The 19498-nt window shown below is 39.5% G+C and overlaps 1 protein-coding gene and 1 pseudogene across 1 annotated transcript in view; both read left to right on the forward strand.

The window, feature by feature from the left end:
• The window catches only part of LOC139409722 (R3H domain-containing protein 4-like), a 31308-nt pseudogene that overhangs the window by 10539 nt on the left and 1271 nt on the right, over positions 1–19498 (forward strand).
• Positions 3647–19498, forward strand: part of LOC139409080 (AT-rich interactive domain-containing protein 3A-like) — a 39995-nt gene continuing 24143 nt past the window's right edge. The window contains exon 1 of the mRNA XM_071153763.1: positions 3647–3908. The gene's annotated coding sequence lies outside the window, so the exon portion shown is untranslated. The remainder of the gene's footprint in view (positions 3909–19498) is intronic.

The following is a 19498-nucleotide window of genomic DNA, read 5'->3' on the forward strand; positions in this document are numbered from 1 at the left end:
ACACATTTACAACATTAACAATGTCTACACTGTATTTCTGATCAATTTAGTGTTATTTTAATGGACAAAAAATGTGTTTTTCTTTCAAAAACAAGGACATTTCTAAGTGACCCCAAACTTTTGAACAGTAGTGTATATATCTTAAGTAAAGACAGTACATGTTTAGGAAAATAATCAACATTCGTAATATAGTGGTGTAGCTTGTAAATGTAAACTTTTCTCCTATTTCTAAGCAATTGGCTGTGTAATCCTTACTAGAAAAGAGTGCTGATAGCCATGTCTGAATAGACAATTGCAATAAATGTTAATTCAAGTGTTCAATGACTCTTAAATGAGGTGATTATTTAATCATTGATTCAAGCAGTATTTCAGGAACAACTTAAAATATAATTTTGCATTTGTAATATGAAATGGACAGAGGGTAGTAAGACCGAGCAGTATGATGGAGCAGAGAGACTCCCTACCATAAGTCATGAGTTTCAATGATTGGCAGGGATTCAGTATAGAAAACATGGTTGAAGGACACTTAAAACGTCATTTCAAAAAGTAATTAAAATAATTGATTACATAACAGGAAATGTAGAATGTAATTCTGCTTCAAATGTGAGGAAAAGCCCACAAGAATGCAATACCTCTGGCAAAACATCTACTTTTCTGTGAGTTGGGTACCACAATGTGAAAGTCTGAACATGTTTAACCAATTACAAACCTGAACTAAACAAAAAAAAGTGTATGTGCAATTGGTCAATAGATCTTGCATCCAAAGATAATTTTATGAAATATCTGCTGCAACTTCTAAAGTGGGCTTTTACCGTGTATCTTTGATTGCGTCAAAGTTTCAGAAAATTGGGAAAGAAAGCACAAACTCAGGATGTATGTTTAACTTAATGTTCATTTATTTTTGTACTTAAACCATACTACTTTTTATACGTTGGTTAGTTAGAGGCTAGACTACCTGTGTGGCTCCTGTAGACTGAGGAAGGGATGGAGTTGGGTCGGAGCAAGGGTCTTTGATGCTGCCACTCCTTTTTGACTTTCTGCTGTGCGTAGCAGCCAATCAGACCGAATATTGATGATCAAATGTTACGCTGCTGTGGCAGTACTGTTGATATTTAAACTAGGTAGCTAGCTAAACACACTTGATGGTTCAGGACAACAATGATACAACTTTATACAAAAAAATGTATTATTTTACCGCCACCCAAACGGGCATTTTGCAAGTCGGAGGGCAAAGGGGTATGTGCTCGGCACAGGTTGACTCCTGTCTGTGCATATGCCTGGTGCACGCACAGTCACGCCCGTTATAGTTGGGCAATTGCTGGCAGTATTCCCTCCTGTTAGCAGTGTGAACATAAATCACACATTTAGCATAGGCCTATATGTGCATGGTAAATGACACAATGTTTTGTTAGTGATCATTTCAGTTGTTTTGCTAACGCTGTCAAGAGTTCTGCTACAGTAAATTGCTTGCAAGACAGTGTATTCTATTTTGAGAGTTGCCATGATTCATGAATCTATCCACTAGATGGCAGCATGATGTTAGTAATGCATGATGTTGGTAAAGCTGTAAATATGTCTCTTTTTGGTGGACCCGACAAAATTCACGTAGGAATTTCAGTTATAAATCTGACATTCTCATTAAAAGCAAGTCAAAGAGGGGATATATCTGTTTTATGTGTGCTATTTCTGTGTGTGCTATTTCTATGCTTGCTGTTTTAAAGTTTAGTTTTTGCATCTTTTTATTTTTGGTTTTGTACACCAGCTTCAAACAGCTGAAAATACAATATTTTTGGTTATGGAAAAGAATTTCACAGCAGTTTAGATATTACAATATTTCTCTACACTGTACTTGCTTGTTTTGTCACATAAACCGAAACTAGGCAAACTATTAGAATTTTTATAACCAGGAAACAGAGATTTCTGCATAGTTCACTTTAATGTCTTAGAATTAATTTTTTTAAACAATCTTTCATGTGTTAGAAGAACCTTAAGTTTTCCTCAGTAAACTTCAATAAATTATTTTAGTTTATTTGTTAACTGACACAAAATGTCTTATAGGTAAATTGTTGATACTGATAAGAATGAAATGATGCTTCAATTCAAATACTTCTGCTGAAAGTTGACTTAAAACAGCAATCAGCAGTTAGAACAATAACAAAGCATACACCGCGCCGCTGTTTCAGTTAAACGTTGAGGGATGAGGCTGCAGAAATGTAACCACTCTCAAATTCATAGACCGAGCCATGGATTCATGGAATGACCATCCATTATATCAAATATATCGTTTTAACCATGTTTTGAGGCTATTTGGGGTTTGTTTACATTTACTTTGTTTACAAACATGGAGTAAAACAAGCTTTATTTTGGGTTCTGATGGGGTACGAAAGATGAACTATATCCTTCAAGAATTAATGGGTACATAATGAATACATAAGTAAAACAAATAGATGTAGCAACTGCAGATTGCCCCTTTAAGTCCTGTCTCACTTCAGCATTGTTAAAACTGACATTTGACTATATTTGACTATAAAATATAGTAGGCCTTCACTAGTGAAACAGACCTACAAACCAAATATTTTTACAAATGTGTACAATTTGTGCCAAAGGTCTACATTCTTCATTATATCACCTTCAATGGCAAGAAAAAAACATATATGGAACCGAACCTGATTTAAAAGTATAAATGATATCAACACACTACGCTGCTTAAATCAGAAATGCAATTCTGCTCTAGTATCACATTTGTTTAAATGAGTAGCCAAATCTTATCAGGATTGCAGTCTGGGCAAGAATAGGCGACCTCAACTAATTCTTGCTATGGTCAGTAGTTTGACCATTATTGTACTGCTATTGACTCTTTAATTAATTAAAGGAGAGTAGTAGTAATTTGATACATTAATTAATGATACAATCATTTAAATGTATGTATTAGAGCTCAAGCAGTTATCTTCGGTTTAGTAATTGGTATTTATAATTACAAATACTGTAGCTGTATTGTAGCTAACCTTTGCTGGGTGATTGAAATGCATAACCCCTTTATAGGACAAGTAGTCTAACTCTGAAGAAACGCTAGATTTCTCTTATTATGCATTAATAATAGTTAATATAATAATCATTATTAATAATATTATAATAATGAAATAATTGACGTTTATTTCCCAAGAAAATTCACATGGTAAATTTGGTAAGGAATAAGTTAAATGTATAAGCGATAATTAGGAGGCGTGGACTTAACTCTTCATTCAGTCTGTTTACTTCTTGTGCCAAATATTAAGCATACAGTAGACACCACCCACCTACCCGCTGTAGGGTTAAAATTATCACCATCTAAGGGAACGTCGCCAAAAACTCTTCGTGGGTTAGGTAGTCTTCATTATAATTTCAAGGGACAATCTGCCAAGTTTCCAACCATGACTACGCCGAGGTGTGCTTAAGCAGAAAATTGTTAACGCATTCCTCGAATTATAGAACGCGCACACGTTTCAACATCTCTTAGTTATTTCAACAACATGAAACGTATAAAGTCGGTTTATAATGCAATTATTTCCCCCACATTGACAGCACATATATATTACACATGCCGACATTCCCTTTGTATTGGGGTAGGTTGGCCCCCTCTGATTCAGAGGTTAGGAATTTGCATCCGATTGCTGTTTGTCAACCAATGATTTGACTCTACGACCGTGAGCACGCCTTGGATTAGGCAAAGATACAATGTAACCTCTGAATCAAAGCCATACGTTGATATCGAATAATATGTATACAACGGAATAGAAATATCACAATCAATTGATATCAGTTTACTACTATATATGAAATGTACAATCAATAACCACCAGAACGCCGTAGATTCAGGGGAAATCAGGAATGTTTGTTCCGAGTGCAAAAACAAAACGGAAGCTGATTTGGTAAGTTTTTTTTTTCTCTCTCTCTCTCTTATTGTGGCTCACATATTCGATTTAATTTGGATTTATACAAATAAGCGCCAGTCTTATTCTGTCTGTTTAAAAAAATATATATCATGTCTGATTTAACTTGACTAATCGGATACACTCTAATGTATTCGTATGCTGCCATGTGTGCAGTACATTCCCTTTTCGATATGTGGCGACGTGCCAAGTAATTAAATGATCGTTATGATATAAAAGCTTCAGTTATTATTATGAAATCCATCTGTGATCAATATGTTTCTGTGAAGCCTTTTCAACTGCAGTTATCCAGAGTTTGGGTTCATTTTGCATTTGCAAATAATTATTTAATATACTTTCTAATATAAATAAGTGTGCTATTTAACCTTCATTTAACTAGGAAAGTCAGTTAAGAACATTATTTACAACGACGGCCTACATCGGCCAAACCTTCCCCTAACCCAGACAACGCTGGACCAATTGTGTGCTGCCCTATGGGACTCCCGATCACGGACGGTTGTGATACAGCCCGGGATTGACCCCGGGTATGTAGTGACGCCTCTAGCACTGCAATGCAGTGCCTTAGACCGCGCGCCACTCAGTTTGGGGAATGGGGAAGTTGGAAACAGATATGGTAGCTGTATTTACAACTGGCCTGAAGCCAAGTTAAATAGAAAACAAAAAAACTTTCATGAAATTTATGAATATAAAAACCAACGGGCCTATTATATTTATCAGGTAAATTACATGATATAGCATGGAATCAATTGGGCCTTTTCAGCATTGCTGGCCTGTTTTTGAATTGAATTGACTTTTTGTAGACCCATAAAAGTTGCAGCATTTACATTTAGATGAATGGTGAGGGGGAAACACTACACTCTTAGGGAAAATGTGCTATTTAGAACCTACAAGGTTTCTTCCGCTGTCCCCATCGGAGAACCCTTTGAATAACAATTTGTCGTTCCAGGTAGAACCCTTTTGGTTCCAAGCAGAAAGAACCCATTTCAGCTCCATGTAGAACCCTTTCCACAGAGGGTTCTACATGAAACCCAAAGTGTTCTACCTGGAACCAGATGGGAAAAGCTGAAAACCCCCTTTGGAACTCCTTTTTCTAAGAGTTTTAATACACAAGCAGTCTTACCCCAATATTCATTTGCACAAGCCATCCCTGCTTCGTACATTTCTAATGCATGTGTATCAACTATAGTGCATAATGTATATATGTGTGGTATATTCATGTATATGTCTATATTTGTTTAGACAGCCCAACTTGTATGTTGAGATGGCAAATTTGAACAAGTAGAGCAAAGCAAGGGGATAGGAAGTGTCTTACGCAAGTGCTCCAAAAAAAAGGGTGTTTGGGTCTAGCAGTATGGAAGGAAATGAAGTCTGCAACAATCAAATGTCATCTCTTTGACTGTTACTACATCATGACATAAGGTGCCTGTGTCTATGGTTCCAATTTGGTAATACATTGATTCTGGCCCGTGAAGGTTGTGAGAAAGACTCATCACAAGTCTCTTTTAAGTGTGTGACAAAAATGTCCCTTGGGTGAGCTGTAAGCATGGCATTCGTGATTTCATTGGAGATGACTAACCAGGGTTAAACTCTGGAAGAACTTGCTAAGACTTTCAATCATTGTGTATATACAGAGGCTGACGTACATTATACTCTTGGAAAAAAAGAGTCCAGAAAACACACACACACACACACACACACATGCAATGTTGTTGTTTATTAGATTTATTTTATTCATGTTAGCCTGACAAATAACAATCAAAACAGTATTTTATCTCACTATCATACCCAGCCAAGGTAGTATCTCTACTTGAAATCTGTGTGGACAGCATGCCAAATTATGAAACCATAGTTGCTCACTTTGTGCCTTTCCATATTTATAGCCTACTGTAACGCAGCATCCCATACATATTCCTTTTCCAATGGCGGGCCATTCTCCATATTAGCCTGCAATGAGTCCTCGTTAAGAAAAGGGGGATTTGCTCAGTGATTGGACCTCTTTTGGATTAGAAACGTATGGTGCGCGATCAAGCTCAGATCTTAAAGGCCCAATGTCTTTGCATAATGAAGGCAGTCTAATGAATAACATGCCTTGTCAAGGCATAATTTCTGTTACAGTTGGACATGTTGTGGCCAAGAAATTGTTTAGAATGTGTTCAGAGCGCAAACTGGGCTCACTAAGGAAGTGCTTTTGTAGTTCCATCAAAGTGAAAACTGTAACTGAGATAGTGAACCGGAAAACAAACAAGTACTTTTGGTTGGACATGTAACATCTATCATATGATTTGTACATGGTGGTAGTCTAGAGATAATGTCATTTTTCTAGGAAGCCGGGGAGTCAGCTGATTATTTTTTCCTTTTGTGGAAAATAATTCCTGGTCCCTCCCTTTTTATTTCTTGTTTTCTTTTGTGTGAAAAAAACTATTGGAGATCTTCATACTCTTGTTAAATGGAATTATACTTAGTTATGTTTTACAGAATATGTCAGAAATTCTATAAAAAACGAGATTCTGCACATTGTGTCTTGAATCCTCAATATAAATTCAGTGTTATAACAGAATTATTCACTATTTCCACTAACACGACACTAATCCTGTTGTTGCATCTGGAATTCAATCAGCAGTCATTTTATTTAAAAAAATTAAAAAGTAATCAAACAAGGGCAATTTGTAGAACAGTGACAGCATCTTCATCCTTGTCGATACATTACAGTAGCTAAAACCCATTTGAACTGAGCTATCGTGTTTCTAAGCTATGAGCTTAACATCCGTCCAATAGTTCTCTGCTATAGCCTTGTGTGAATGTCTCCTTTTCCTAGGTGCAGTGAAAATACAGACTCACCTAACAGCTTCGTTGTTTATGAACACACTGGCAACATATGAAGAAGACAAATGTGGCCTATGTTTGCTGTTGAAATTTATGTTTTTATAGACACGTTTATATCTCAATGTAGCTCAGTTTATATCAGCTATAGTTATGATAGAAATGACATGGGTGAAATATTGTTACTATCCAATCTTACATCTACAGTGTAATTGGTTTCAAGGGACTTCATGTCACAAAGGATGACCGTCCTCTAAATACACATTTAGTTTGGCCGTATTACATACATCTTGTGATATTTGCCAGACATATTCATAACAGACAAGTAAGCAATTTGAATAAGTCTATAGTATCAGTGAACAGTAACCACAAAGGTCAATGAATTGAGAATTTGTTTTAAAAGGAGGATAAATCTTCAACTGTCAAATACTGTATGTTTTGAACTGAGTGCTTTATTTGTAGTGACCATACTTTTGTACTGTCATCGTCCTGTTGTTGCTCAGATACAGTGCCTTGCGAAAGTATTCGGCCCCTTTGAACTTTGCGACCTTTTGCCACATTTCAGGCTTCAAACATAAAGATATAAAACTGTATTTTTTTGTGAAGAATCAACAACAAGTGGGACACAATCATGAAGTGGAACGACATTTATTGGATATTTCAAACTTTTTTTACAAATCAAATACTGAAAAACTGGGCGTGCAAAATTATTCAGCCCCTTTACTTTCAGTGCAGCAAACTCTCCCCAGAAGTTCAGTGAGGATCTCTGAATGATCCAATGTTGACCTAAATTACTAATGATGATAAATACAATCCACCTGTGTGTAATCAAGTCTCCGTATAAATGCACCTGCACTGTGATAGTCTCAGAGGTCCGGTAAAAGCGCAGAGAGCATCATGAAGAACAAGGAACACACCAGGCAGGTCCGAGATACTGTTGTGAAGAAGTTTAAAGCCGGATTTGGATACAAAAAGATTTCCCAAGCTTTAAACATCCCAAGGAGCACTGTGCAAGCGATAATATTGAAATGGAAGGAGTATCAGACCACTGCAAATCTACCAAGACCTGGCCGTCCCTCTAAACTTTCAGCTCATACAAGGAGAAGACTGATCAGAGATGCAGCCAAGAGGCCCATGATCACTCTGGATGAACTGCAGAGATCTACAGCTGAGGTGGGAGACTCTGTCCATAGGACAACAATCAGTCGTATATTGCACAAATCTGGCCTTTATGGAAGAGTGGCAAGAAGAAAGCCATTTCTTAAAGATATCCATAAAAAGTGTCGGTTAAAGTTTGCCACAAGCCACCTGGGAGACACACCAAACATGTGGAAGAAGGTGCTCTGGTCAGATGAAACCAAAATTGAACTTTTTGGCAACAATGCAAAACGTTATGTTTGGCATAAAAGCAACACAGCTCATCACCCTGAACACACCATCCAAACTGTCAAACATGGTGGTGGCAGCATCATGGTTTGGGCCTGCTTTTCTTCAGCAGGGACAGGGAAGATGGTTAAAATTGATGGGAAGATGGATGGAGCCAAATACAGGACCATTCTGGAAGAAAACCTGCTGGAGTCTGCAAAAGACCTGAGACTGGGATGGAGATTTGTCTTCCAACAAGACAATGATCCAAAACATAAAGCAAAATCTACAATGGAATGGTTCAAAAATAAACATATCCAGGTGTTAGAATGGCCAAGTCAAAGTCCAGACCTGAATCCAATCGAGAATCTGTGGAAAGAACTGAAAACTGCTGTTCACAAATGCTCTCCATCCAACCTCACTGAGCTCGAGCTGTTTTGCAAGGAGGAATGGGAAAAAATGTCAGTCTCTCGATGTGCAAAACTGATAGAGACATACCCCAAGCGACTTAAGGGGGCTGAATAATTTTGCACGCCCAATTTTTCAGTTTTTGATTTGTTAAAAAAGTTTAAAATATCCAATAAATGTCGTTCCACTTCATGATTGTGTCCCACTTGTTGTTGATTCTTCACAAAAAAATACAGTTTTATATCTTTATGTTTGAAGCCTGAAATGTGGCAAAAGGTCGCAAAGTTCAAGGGGGCCGAATACTTTCGCAAGGCACTGTATATTTGTTGCAATAAAATGTCAATTGACATCTGTTGTCTTCTATAATTGTAATATCGTATGTCGTTTTCTATTACTGCTGCTCAGTGACCACACAAACCCAAAATGCCTCTTTACTCCACTACTGTAGTTTCCCTGCCTTTTAAGGGGGAAGTGTAGTGAGTTGGCTCGTTTTTCAGCTACCCACATATCAAAGTGTCCTTCTGGCACACAAGCCGTTTCTGTGTTTCTCCTGACAAAAAAAAGGAAAAGAAAATCACTACTTCACTCTTTGGGTTCAAGCCATGGGGGAATCCCGGAAGACTGATAGTGACGTAATGTAGGTGGAATGAAGCTTGGGTAAGAATCTTCTGTGGGAAGAGCCATGTTATTTGTCCACCTATAACATTGATATACATTTTGCGTGGACAACTGCCAGTGTAATCATCCAGGACTATCCTTATAGGTGTCTGCCTTGAGACCAACACAGAGCTTTGCACGTGTCCATCTAGGAGTTTATTTGCATGTGTGATAAATGGGCAAAGAATAAAATCAAGACAAGCTACTGGATAACTATAGTTTCCCAACTGGGCTCCCGAGTCGGTTGCATGTTTTGCATACACAGGCACACAGCATGTGTCATGTAGCCCACGTGTACGTGTCATTTTTTTCACCAGACTAGATTAGGAATCCATGCCAAAGATCTGTTTCCTGCCTATCGCTCCTCACTTACCCAGACAATGGCTGGATTGTACAAGATTAAATTGAATCAAATTTGATTGGCCGTGTACACATTGTGTACTGTTATCGCAGGTGCAGCGAAATGCTTATGTTTCTAGCTCCAACAGTGCAGTATACCTAACAATACACACAAATCCCAAAAATACAAAGAAATATCAGAACAAGCAATCTCAGAGGTGTGTGTGTGTGTGTGTGTGTGTGTGTGTGTGTGTGTGTGTGTGTGTGTGTGTGTGTGTGTGTGTGTGTGTGTGTGTGTGTGTGTGTGTGTGTGTGTGTGTGTGTGTGTGTGTGTGTGTGTGTGTGTGAGAGAATGTAAATATATACTGAATAGGAAAGGTATGTACAGCAGTTATATAGGATGACTGGAATACAGTATATGCATATGAAATGGGTAAAACAGTATGTAAACATGATTAAAGGTACCAGTGTTAAATGACTATGTACAGTACATAGGGCAGCAGTCTCTTACGGTGCAGGGTAGAGTACTGGGTGGTAGCTTGCTAGTAACAATGAGTAAGTTCAAGACAGGGTGTTGGGCAGAAGCCGGCTAGTGGTGACTATGGCCTCCCTGCAATTGTATGAATCAACTAGTTAATCCAGTTTGGGGCATTTGTGTTTCAATGTAGATACACTTCATACGCATATTAAGTACCTCCTCTTCAGCTCAGTCCTTAGGGAGAATTATTTTCCTGTGTCACTTAAAGAGTGAACATGGAAATGAGTCTCACTGCGTCTTATCTAGGAAATGCATTTCTAGGGCTGTTTCTGAACTCTCCGGGAAATAATATAAATAATGGTGCTTTTTAAAGGAATTAATAGCATCCGACATTATCAATGTTATATGCAAACAGGGAACAATGATAATGGCTAATGGGCAGTGAAAGGCCAATATCCACAAGAGAGAGCTAACTGTATCGACAGGCAGAATTTCCTTTCAGAGGTCATATAACATCTATGTGTGTGTCATTCATCCTATACAAGAGTAGTCTTACAGTTGCAACAGCTGTGCAAGGTTTAGTTGTTTGTTACGTGGGAGATCTGATATACTAAGATCACCATTGATTCAGAAGCCAGAGAGTGCTGGTGTCAGAACCTAGAGAACTGAGCACTAGCAAAACTGTAATGGCCATTGCTGGTGCTGCAGTAGAGAGAACCTTTCAAACTGAATTAGTTACTTTATTAAAGTTGTTGATGACTTTCCAATTACAGCAACCTTATTCTCTGATTTTTAGCTTTTATATTGGAAGTACTTGGCTGGTTTACTCTTCTGCATGTTCAACATGGTCAATCTGGAACGTATAGTCTCAATTAGGGCTGTTGCGATGACCGTATTAAAAATGACCGTATTGAAAATGAATCGCACACATATTATTTAGTATATGTAAAGACAAGATTAAATCAAGAATAGTCTGATGAGTGACTATTAGCCTATCACTTGTGAATAATGCCCAGCATAAGAAACTGCCTTATTTTTGTTGCAACTTTTCCTCCATCATAGTCGCACACCTTATGTAGCCTAGCCCATAGGCCTATATGTTTTGATAAGATTTGTATCACAACTAAAGTGGCCAAATAACTTCATTAAATTAAGCACATTATGCCGCTTTACAAGGGGTGTAGAGCCTAGCTGGCGTACATAAGCAGCGCCCAAGTTTGGGGGAGATAATTTTCACCATAAAAATGTACCTTTATGATAAAAGAATTACATGCATAACCGCATTTGTGGTCACTTTTGAGAATGGTGTTTTCCTGCTAATGGAACATTCACGCTTATAGCCTACTGCCATGGGCGCATTACTGCGCTTATAATGTGAAGAAATAACATAATAGTTTATCAACAACCTCTCCCTCCATTCTCATCGACGGGGCTGCAGTGGAGCAGGTTGAGAGCTTCAAGTTTCTTGGTGTCCACATCACCTACAAACTAACATGGTCCATGCACACCAAGAAGAGGGCACAACAAAATCTATCCCCCCTCAGGAGACTGAAAAGATTTGGCATGGGTCCTCGGATCCTCAAAAGGTTTTACAGCTGCACGAGAGCATCCTGACTGGTTGCATCACTGCCTGGTATGGCAACTGCTTGGTCTCCGACCGCAATGCACTACAGAGGGTAGTGCGAACGGCCCAGTACATCACTGGGGCCAAGCTTCCTGCCATCCAGGACCTCTATACCAGGCGGTGTCAGAGGAAGGCCCTAAGAATTGTCAAATACTCCAGCCACCCGAGTCATAGACTGTTCTCTCTGCTACCGCACAGCAAGCGGTACCAGAGCACCAAGTCAAGCCATAAAACTCCTGAACACCTAGTCAAATGGCTACCCAGACGATTTGCATTGCCCCTCCTCTCTTACACCGCTGACCGCTGCTACTCTCTATGCATAGTCACTTTAATATCTCTACCTTCATGTACATGAACTCAGCAAAAAAAGAAACGGCCCTATTTCAGGACCCTGTCTTTCAAAGATAATTCGTAAAAATCCAGATAACTTCACACATCTTCATTGTAAAGGGTTTAAACATGGTTTCCCATGTTTGTTCAATGAACCATAAATAATTAATGATCATGCACCTGTGGAACTGTCGTTAGTGTCTTAACAGCTTACAGACGGTAGGCAATTAAGGTCACAGTTATGAAGACTTAGGACACTAAAGAGGCCTTTCTACTGACTCTGAAAAACACCAAAAGAAAGATGCCCAGGGTCCCTGCTCATCTGCGTGAACGTGCCTTAGGCAAGGAGGCATGAGGACTGCAGATGTGGCCAGGGAAATAAATTGCAATGTCCGTACTGTGAGACGCCTAAGACGGCGCTACAGGGAGACCGGACAGACAGCTGATTGATCATCCTCGCAGTGACAGACCACGTGTAACAACACCTGCACAGGATCGGTACAGCCTATGGGCACAAACCCACCATCGCTGGACCAGACAGGACTGGCAAAAAGTGCTCTTCACTTACGAGTCGCGATTATGTCTCACCAAGTGTGATGGTCGGATTTGCGTTTATCGTTGAAAGAATGAGCGTTACACCGAGACCTGTACTCTGGAGCGGGATCGATTTGGAGGTGGAGGGTCCGTCATTGTCTGAGGCGGTGTGTCACAGCATCATCGGACTGAGCTTGTTGTCATTGCAGGCAATATCAATGCTGTGCGTTACAGGTGAAGACATACTCCTTCCTCATGTGGTACCCTTCCTGCAGGCTCATCCTGACATGACCCTCTAGCATGACAATTCCACCAGCCATACTGCTCGTTCTGTGCGTGATTTCCTGCAGGACAGGAATGTCAGTGTTCTGCCATGGCCAGAGAAGAGCCCGGATCTCAATCCCATTGAGCACGTCTGGGACCTGTTGGATCGGAGGGTGAGGGCTAGGGCCATTGGTGGAAGAGTGGGGTAACATCTCACAGCAAGAACTGGCAAATCTGGTGCAGTCCATGAGGAGGAGATACACTGCAGTATTTAATGCAGCTGGTGGCACACCAGATACTTACTGACTGTTACTTTTGATTTTAATCCCCCCCCCCCCCCCCCCTTTGTTCACGGACACATTATTCCATTTCTGTTAGTCACATGTCTGTGGAACTTGTTCAGTTTATGTCTCAGTTTTTGAGTCTTGTTATGGTCATACAAATATTTACATGTTAAGTTTACTGAAAATAAATGCAGGTGACAGTGAGAGGACGTTTCTTTTTTTGCTGAGTTTATTACCTCAACGAACCGGTGCCAACATGTATATAGTCTTGTTATTGTTATTTTACTGCTGCTCTTTAATTACTTGTTACTTTTATTTATTGTTCTTATCTGTATTTTTTTAACTGCATTGTTGTTTAGGGGCTCGAAAGTAAGCATTTCACTAAGGTCTACCTACACCTGTTGTTGTATTCGACGCATGTGACTAATAAAAATGTTTGATTTGACATTTAAAACTAAACGTTCTGATCTGTTGCGTCAGCCACTTTGCGTTAAAAAAATGTTTTGATGCTAGTGGTTGTATGCTAGTGGGATCTATCACATCCCACAACTGTCCTAGACTATCTTTGGAATATTTATTTCTAGCACAGAATAGGTCAACTTTTATACTCTGGGGGATAGTAGATTGACATAGACTAGTGCTTTTGCTGTTTGTTTGGCCTAATCATCTTGTTGGCTGATGAAAAGTAAATGTGGACAATTCTTCCAATATCTTCAATATGCACCTCGGAATTAGATAAGGACAGGTGCAGTTGCATCCCCGTTGGGTCTGTCTTCACTTGTAGCCTGTGAGAAATACCCAATCACGTGATTGAGAGCCATGTGGGAGCAGGCAGCACTCAGGGAGAAGGGCACAACGCAGCACTGCAGCACAACGGCCATTGGCTTTCAAAAGGCATGGATTTTTTAGGGTGCATGACAGCCAAACAATGGGGATGCCGCCATGAAATTTGAGGCATTATCAAGTGCTTGTCAAATTGTGAATGAGAGACTGATAAAGTGTGTACAGCCTGCACAAAAAAAAACAAAGCAGAGCTCATGCCTTTCAAGCAATTTTTTTAAAATCATCATTACAGTCGCATCATCATACAGCCTTACAGTGTATTAAAAAATCTAAACCTATAGCCCAACGTTTGTAGAACTAAAGTTACATAACTCTAAATTAAGCATATAGGAATACCTATTTCTTTGTTAAACATTTATTCTACTTTTTAAAAATGCAGATGTTCCCAAAGGTCTGCATCTGTGTGGAATCCAGGAGATGCTAAATGTGTTAATGTAAGTTACCATGAGACCGACAGTTATTTGTTTGACAATCACCGGCTGACTAAATTTAGTGATCACCACTGCCCCAGTCTCAACTGAAATCCTGACTGCGCCAATCGTATGTTGACTTCCACGTCACACTATTTCCCCCCATGGCTCAATGGAGAGTACAATGCTGCTCTTGATAGCAGGGTTGTTGCTAGCCTTGTTGCTAGCCTAGTGTTAGCCTATCATTCAGAGATGAGCACAGGCAATAGTCAATCAATCCATCCATCCTTCATGTATTTTCAGTCCCATTGATTGACCATGCTTTTGCTCTGAAAAATTAATAAAAACTGGTTTGCAGTTTTATTCCATCAGGACTATATTGAAGTGAATAGTCAGTAGGTTACTTACTACCTGTGTCAGCATTTTCAAAATGGCTGAATTTGTGTGTTTGATTGAAAACTCCCCCAAAATTCCTCTAAACTTTTATAATAAGGAGATCATTGGATTACGATTATTCTGAAATTTGACCAACATAATTTAATGGCTGGCTTTGCTAATCAGATTTGAGATTTGAGGCCCATGCTGAATGTATTGTGGAAGAGGTTGGTGGAAAGTGCGGGTGACACTTCCTGAATGATCTTGTTGTTAGTGTAATGGGCTCAATAGAAGCAGTGTTATTCTCTCCAGAGGTAATACCTGGAGGAATGTGACAGAATACCACATACCAGTAATCAAGACCAGCACTATTGACCAGGTTTTAGAAATGGACCTTGTGTTTTATGGTGGTTATCTGGTCTGCAAAAGGCACCTGTATTCTAAGCAAAAAAGGAGATGTCAAGATGTGGTCTGTAGTCTCAGAATATGTTGGAGAGATCCCTACACACTTCCAAACTCAACTAGTGCTTTTCTGTCCAATACCAGCTTGCCGGTTAAATATACACTGCAAATGACAAATGTTACCAATGCACAATTTTAGTGCTCTGTACTGTCTCATGCGTTCTTTAGGAGAATATAGTTGAATATTAGAGCACGCTTTATGTGAGGTGGCAGAGACCCTTTATCACGTTGGAATTAGACCCTTAGCGCTTTCCTTATCTCTTTGTCCTGTTTGTTCAGACCTCACAATCTTCCACCCTCACCCCTCCCTCAGTCTCTGTGCCAGTAGGTAACCAGAGGATTAACCCAATAGCTCTCATCATTCGTCCCTTATCCTTCTTTTAAACCGGCTGTCCACCCGGTTGGCTTCGTGGCAGTTCCCCCCCATCATCCTGTTTCATCTAGCCTCTAACAATAACCCTATGGTCAGATCACTTATGGGTGTCCATTGCTGTAGTTTGAAGCCAAAATACATTTCAATAGGTTGCAATGATACTGTGATTGACTCAAGGTTGTGGTTCACATTGTGTGTTGTGTAGAGCAGTATACTGAAGTTACTCAGTTTGCCCTAGCCATTCACCACCTGTGACGCAAAATAACTTGTTTGCACCAGAAGGCTGACCACGCCTACATCCATTTTGCATAACAAAGATGAATGATAATGGCATTATTATGCAATCACACGAATCATTGACATAGTCCCAAAGTTATTTATATAATGGTGGTGAATGTGATGCAGCGCTTCAATGAATGATCCAACATACAGTCCTCACTCTATCTTGCCATGTCTGTGGGAAATCAAAGATGTTGGCCACCAAAAAAGGCATTTGAAGCAGAGAAACCACTAACACTTCCCACAATTCAATGTATTTTAATCAGGAACAGCAAAGACCTTGAAAGCAGTTTGCTGTTCTACTATGGTGTGTCTCTGTAATGGAATATTTCCAAATATAAGGAAGCACATTTTGTGCAAAATTTTAGAGAACCACTCAGTCGTGAAGCAGTCAGTTTTGAATTGGGCTTAACCACTGGCTTATGAAACTGTATTGTGAAACATTGGGGGCTGCAAATTGGTGTAAGATAAATAATTATGGTCAATGCATTTGACTGTTGATGATTTTAACATGTATGTTTAGAATGTAATAGCAACACAGTTTTGGTCTGTAACCCCTAGTTTTTTTTCTAGTTTTATGGTTGCAATAAACAGACAAGATACTTGTTACCATAGTGCTATAGAACTTGATACAATATGATACGCTATATGGCCAAAAGTATGGCCGAGCAGTCGCACACAAGCCTAAGATCACCATGCGCAATGCCATGCGTCGGTTGGAGTGGTGTAAAGGTCACCGCCATTGGACTCTGGAGCAGTGGAAACGCGTTCTTTAGAGTGATGAATCACGCTTCACCATCTGGCAGTCCGACGGACTAATCTGTGTTTGTCAGATACAGGAGAACACTACCTGCCCCAATGCTTAGTGCCAACTGTAGAGTTTGGTGGAAGAGGAATAATGGTTTGAGCTTGGCCCCTTAGTTCCAGTGAAGGTAAATCTGAAACGGTTTGTCGAGATCGTTGTGGAAGAACTTGACTGGCCTGCACAGAGCCCTGACCTCAACCCCATCAAACCCCTTTTGGATAAATTGGAACGCTGACTGCAAGCCAGGCCTAATCCCCCAACATTAGCACCTGACTTCACTAATGCTCGTGGCTGAATGGAAGCAAGTCCCCGCAGCAATGTTCCAACATCTAGTGAAAAGCCTTCGCAGAAGGAGCCTGTTATAGTAGCAAAAGGAGGACCAACTCCTTATTAATGCCCATGATTTTGGCATGAGATGTTCGACGAGCATGTCTACATACTTTTGGCCATGTATTGTATGATGTTCTATTGTTACTCTTTTGGATCCAACAACTGCAGTGACACAGTTGCCCTCTGTGCCAGAAAATAATGTTGCGTGAATCGATATTGAATGTCTCTCACCTCTGCTAATACAACTGTTCATCTGGTGTTTATTTCTTGTCTCCTGACACACAAGCCCATAGAAGGGACAAGAGGTTTGCCAGTGCTGTTTTAGTCACTTTATTATCCCATTCATACTAAGACGTTTTTCTGCCAACTTTACCATACCGCCAACTTTCTTTTCTGCCCTTTCCTTATATCTGAAAGGTATTGCCGGGATCAAAGCCAAAACTTTTTGATTTCCGCTTAACGACCTAGTAATCATTTCGGTAAACAAGTGGAGGTGGTATAGCTCATCTATTCGTTTGCTCATCTATCACTGATCAGAAACATTTAGCATGCAATAATGTAGCCCAAATCAAGTGTAGGCCTACTATTTTGCCCGATATATAGGCAACTACAAAAGCCAACGGAGGTCGTGAAATATGAACACAAGACAGCTTTTGAAAATATAATTCCTATTATTTTCAGTCGGGAAAAATATTATTTGTATTTTATTCTGTTATATTCCATTATGTTCTTACTACAAAATATGTGTGTTGACTGTGATCGTGGTAGGTGTGTCTTGTCTGTTTTAATGAACAAAATAATGAACTATTGATTTAATCAGTTTGGGTGTAGAAGAGTTCAACTCAAACCATGCCATTTCATTGTTTTGAAAATACAGTTTATTAGTCTTATGTTTCTTAGGACCGGCCTAAACGAATGAATAATGGATGGTGTATATTCAATGGATTTATTAAAATAGACGCCCACCTACATCTGCACACCACTACTACCACTCCTCCCCGGCATCCCAGCATGGTCATGGGAGGTATAAAATGAGTATGCAGGCAAGAAAGTGGTAAAAAAAATGGGCCTGTTTGTAAGGGGGTCACATAAGCATTGGTTCAAAAAAACATTTACAGGCAAAATACAGTGAATCCGATATGAAAGCAGCATATTGTTTTAATGAGTAAGAGAAGCACATTCATCGTGAACACTATCATGACTGGAGTCATAGACCTGTGGTCCAAAGCAGTGCAGTACAGGGTATTGGCCAGGGTGTCATTCCAGAGGCAACCTAGTCTGTTCAACACCTGCTTGGAGAATCTGTCTTCATATCCCTGTCAGTGTGTGCTCTTGTTTCTAGAGCAACATGTGTAAAGCTTATCTTTGTTCTGACCTAGATGTGACCTAGGCCTTGTTCAATCAAAATGTAGACCATAGAAGCAACTACAGTGCCTTCAGAAAGTATTCACACCCCCCTTGACTTTTTCCACATTTGATGGTTACCAGGAAGACAGTAAATATGTCTGAGTTAGAGTTTTTGACTTAAATCTACTTGAAAATCTATGGAAAGACCTGAAAATGATTGTCTAGCAATGATTAATGACCAATTTAACAGAATCCTTTTGAAAAAAAAATATGGGCAAATGTTGCACAATCCAGGTGTGAAAAGCTCTTACACAGAAAGACTCTTTCACTGCCAAAGGGGATTCTAACATGTATTGACTCAGGGGTGTGAATACTTATGTAAATGAGACATTTCTGTATTTACTTTTCAATAAATGTAAAGCAATTTATAAAAACATATTTTCACTTTGTCATTATGGGGTATTGGTTGTAGATGGGCGAGAAAAAAAATCATATTGAATCCATTTTGAATTCAGGCTGTAACAAAACTAAATGTGGAGTAAGTCAAGGGGTATGAATACTTTCTGAAGGCACTGTAGGAGCCAAATCTGGTATGTCTCACTATGAATTGCTGTCCATGTGAGTCATTTGAGTAAAGTACAAATAGATCTTAGTCATCCTAGAAAATACTCTGAGTAATGTTTATTGGACAAATGACGTACTGGTCATGCAAATCGGGGCTGTATCATGGATTTCCCCCTTATATTTGAATTTCTGACCAAAAATATGTCCTACCATGAATAGAGTGCATTTTATGTCCTTCAGCCATTGTGTGTGTAAATGTTGGTAAAACACTCAATCATAGTGTAAAAGCTGATGAGCATAACACGTTGAGCCGTTACCCATAGAAAGATAGGCTAGTTTACATTTTTTGTTAAGCTTGTATTCAATTTCCCTTCCTCCATTCATCCCTGTCACAAGGAGAGTTATGGGTGATTTAAGAGAAAATTGTCAACCCTAATACAGTCAGACCCTGTCGTTTTAAAAGAAACTGAGTGGCTGCGGATCCAACTTCTCTAGACCCCTCTTCCCGACAGCTAAAGGTCAGAAGCTTCTGCGCATGTGCAGGATTCTTTACTTTGCACACCGTCTCTACTCGTTTGGCTACCCAGAGAACAGACTAACTACTCTGGCGAATGGTGCTCATTTAAGAAAGCTGAATCAATGTCTGAAAGATCACATAATGACCGTATTCAACATAAC

Source organism: Oncorhynchus clarkii, chromosome 5, assembly GCF_045791955.1.
Source record: "Oncorhynchus clarkii lewisi isolate Uvic-CL-2024 chromosome 5, UVic_Ocla_1.0, whole genome shotgun sequence".
In the NCBI taxonomy this organism is placed as follows: domain Eukaryota; kingdom Metazoa; phylum Chordata; class Actinopteri; order Salmoniformes; family Salmonidae; genus Oncorhynchus; species Oncorhynchus clarkii.